Raw genomic sequence first — 4,265 nt, forward strand, 5'->3', positions numbered from 1 at the left:
TCTTTTTTACCATCCAGTTACTACAGGTGAATTTTCCATGTTCCTATCCAAAGTCAGTGTGTCCATTGGATCCCATCTATTCTCACCTTCTTTAGGACATCACTTCAGCAATTCTCCCTTTTCTTTATCATTAATTTTTTTATTCTTAATCATTGTTATGATCATTCAAATACAGGGTTAGTCTCCTATTTTAGAAAAATTTTTTCATAACTCCACTTTTTTTGCCAACTACTACTCTGTTATTTTTGCCCCCTTTCTGCAGCATATTCCTTGAATGAGTTGTCTAATCTTCCTTTTTCCAATTTCTCTCCTCCCTTTTCCTAAACACACTCCAGTTAGGCTCTGGATCCCACCACTCCACTAAAATCACTAGCAATGTCATCAATGACTTCTTCTTTGCTCCTGTTGGTCTTTTCCTTGTTTATTCTATCAGCGACATTTGACTCAGTTAATCTTTCTCTACTCACAGAAGAAAAAAAAAATTAACTTGGCCTTCAGAATAAGACATCCTCTTGATTTTTATCTTACCTCATTTGATTTTTCCTTCTTGGTATCTTTTTTTTTTTTTTTTTTTTTTTTTTTTTTTTTTTTTTTGATTCTTCTCTCATTCTCTTTATATTAAAGTGCTAGAATGCTCAAATCCTGGGCCTCCTTTCTTCTCTGTATTCTCTCAGTGACTGTATCTAATTCTATGAGTTGAATACCTTCCATCTGCTAACAACTCCAAAATGTATACCTTCAGCCCAGTTCTCTCTTAAGAATTTAATGCCCAAAGCCACTCAGAGTACCCTATCAACTGGCCACAGTAATTGATTTAGGGATAGACATATAATATAGGCTAGTTTTATAAGATGAACCTTAGTACCTGACCTGGGAATTCTAGTGTGTAAATTCACATGTTCTCCAGTGGGCACACAGATTTGGCATTTGAAACTCTTATAGCTAATTATGTGTCAGAGGCCCACTCTATGCCTGAGTTTGGAGCCAATATAAAAGGGGACCAAGTCCTAAAGATAGATCCAGATGACCTTGTTTGAGACCCAAATGAAGTCATATTTCAAGCCAATCTTGCTTTTGGAATATTTAATTCCATGAGGATAAAATTTCCTTTCAAAGGTAGAGTTTCTGTTGCTTGAAAACACATGGATTCTGTTTGATACACATACATTAGATATTATATATCTAATATATTATATTATATATTACATAATATATTATGTATTATATATCTCCACATCATATAAAAGGAAAAAACATGCTAAGATGCCTATAGGATTTTTCTGAAGTAATTTATGTATTAAGTGGTGGCACTAGGACATGATCCAGATCATCTAAGTTTAGACTTCACATTCATAATTATAATTATGCAAGTGGAATTTGAAAATATTGGAATTCAACACCTTATATGATGTGTCCCTCTAAAGTGTATGTGTATGCTCACACACACACTCTCACTCTAACCAGTACATTAGAACATTAAACAGATGGTTCTGTTTCCTAAGAAAATACCAAAGAGTTGATTCTCATTCATTATTATTTAGCTCGGTTTCCACGGAAATATCCTGGCAACTAAATCAGCTTTACTCTGGTATGTGTTCTCAACTTCAATTCTATTCTTCACAAAAGAATGGACACAGTACTCTCATCTATGAATTTTGTGTTCTTATATTTTCAGATTTGCAGATAATAATCAAGAAACATGTTTAATAATGTCTAAATTTTATGAGAAAGATGTTATCTTCCTATCACTGAAAGATCTTATTTAAAATGAAGAGGTCATTGAAATGAGCACAGATGAGGAATCTGGGAAACCTGGTTCATGTTCTGATCTTTTCTTTCCAGTGTGTGACATCAGGGAATTTCTTTAGTATATTGAGGCCTATTCTCTTGTGCAAAATGTGAATCACAAACATTTACCTCATAGGACTGTGGTGATGATTAAATGACACAACGAAATGAAACAAACACCTGACACGTACTGGAGGCTGAACACATAAATCATAGCATCTTTTTCCCCTTTGTTTTTTCAAGATTCTATTGGAATATAAATCTAAATATTAGTAATAAAGAATCTCAATCACCAGTTCATAGCATATTTGTTTCAATAAATGTGGATTTCAACAAATGTAGTCTGGTACATCACAAAATGTTCCCTCCCTCCAGTCTTTTTCAATAAGAAATTAGTCCTGTTGACAGGAAGTGTTGAAGTGTACTGATGATAAGCCATGAGAAATGAATGGCTCAGGAATGTCCTGGGCAGAAGAGAAGCTTGTCCTAAAGCATCCAGAAATAACACAAGAATGGGTTGGCAAAATTGCCTCCATCGGCGTGATGTGGATGTACTCTGCCCACTCTGTAGCTGAGAAAAAGTACACTTCAAACCTTGCACTAGGGAGAATTCAATTTGACATTGTTTAGTATCCTATGGAGTGAGTGGGAAACTTATTGCATCTGCTATCTTATCTCAGAATGAGAGTGTTTTTCCTTAAGAATTCTCAGAAAGGAGTGATTCTTTGATAATTGAACTCCCTGTGGTGTTGGTCAAGTGGAAACAGTGCACAGAGGCTTCAAAGAAATGAAAGCTGTAAGCACAGCACAGAAGCTTTTCTGGCAGTGATGAGAAGAGACGTCTTTTTGACCCTTTAAGTAATAAAAGCCAATCGTTTAGAGGGAGCCCAAGCAGAAGTCTCTGAAGAGAGCAAAAGAGAGCAGGGCGAGCAGAGTGTGATGGGGAGAGAACTTTTGTTACACCCTGAGGATCCTCATAAAATTGTTTCTACCCTTCTCAGTATAATGCTTTTGTTCATAAGAAATATTACATAAAATCAAAGTTAAAAGCAAATGGGATTAATAATATATATTTTTAAATGATCGGCTTAACTACGTCAATTCAAGCAAAAATACGAGTACTATTAGATGAGTAAATGAATAGCAGTATAAAGTTCTCTGTAGGAGGACTGAAATTTGGTGAAGACGAAATAGAGTTTCGATAAAGAAATTTCTACTGAAATCATAATATAGACAAATGGGTTCGTGGAGGCAGTTTTGTTGTCGCTTCAGTTTTATTGTATCTGCATATTTCTTCTTACAACCAAAATTAACTCCACAGGTCTTCAAACAAAAACCATTAGTACCATTTTAATCCTTTCTACTTCCAAAAAGGAAATCAAATGCCTTTATTTTACTTCCTAATGTTATAATTTTTAATTTAATTTATTGCAGTAATATTGGTTCATAACATTATATAAATTTCAGGTGTACAACCTTATAATACAACATCTGTATGCTCTATTGTGTCCTCATCAACTGAAGTCTAGTCTAGTCTCCTTCCGTCACCATGTATTTGACCTCCTTTACCTTTTTTGTCCTCCCCTTCCCCTCTGGTAGCCACCATTCTATCGTCTGTATCTATGAGTTTATTTGTTTTGTTTTTTCATTTGTTGCTTTTTATTGTATAATCCAAATATGATTTTATTTTTTTATTTTATTTTATTTTTTTAGACAAAGCAACCCTTGGTTGACCTCACAGACTGCAAGGACCTTGTCAGCTTACGACCCTTTACTTTTTAATTTTTTACACCTACAGCACCTGTTCTTCCTAGGTGGCCTCCCATTCCAGTACTAACGAGGCCCGAACCTGCTTATCTTCCGAGATCAGATGAGACCGGGCTTGTTCAGGGCGGCATGGCCGTAGACCCAAATATGAGTTTAATCATATGGTACTTGTCCTTTTCCCTCTGACTTGTTTCCCATCTCTAAGTATATAATTGAAAAAAAATTGAAAAACACTTTTTCATAAACATATTTGCAACCCTATGTTCATTGCAGCATTATTCACAATACTCAAGACATGGAAAGAACCTAAGGGTATTCAGTGAATGATTGGATAAAGATGTAGTACATGTATACTACTCAGCCATACAAAAAAAAAAAAAAAAAAAAAAACAATGGTGAGATATTTCCTAATTCTTAACACAATAGTTGAGAAAACAAGGTTTAGGAATGAAATACAGGTATGGGCTTTGCCACAAAATGGGGTCATTGCTTGGGCTAATTTAAGGAAAGATAAGTATAAAATTTTAGGAAAGAGGATGCCAAGGGAATAAAAAGAAAATTTAATTTAAAAATTAAAAAAATAAATAAAACAATAATATCTACCAAATGCTAGAATAGAACAAGAGTCATCCAGAAGAGTTACAAGTTTTTCTTCTGCTGAATAAGGGTAAGAAAAATCTGACAGAAATCGCAATGGCTTTGTCTGCATT

At 34.5% G+C, this 4,265-nt stretch overlaps 1 pseudogene; it reads right to left on the reverse strand.

Annotated features, from left to right (window-relative positions):
* Positions 1 to 3,577: 3,577 nt before the first annotated feature.
* LOC118609039 lies at positions 3,578 to 3,696 on the reverse strand (annotated as a pseudogene).
* Positions 3,697 to 4,265: the final 569 nt, after the last annotated feature.

This window comes from Rousettus aegyptiacus, unplaced genomic scaffold (genome assembly GCF_014176215.1).
Source record: "Rousettus aegyptiacus isolate mRouAeg1 unplaced genomic scaffold, mRouAeg1.p scaffold_m13_p_10, whole genome shotgun sequence".
Lineage (NCBI taxonomy): Eukaryota > Metazoa > Chordata > Mammalia > Chiroptera > Pteropodidae > Rousettus > Rousettus aegyptiacus.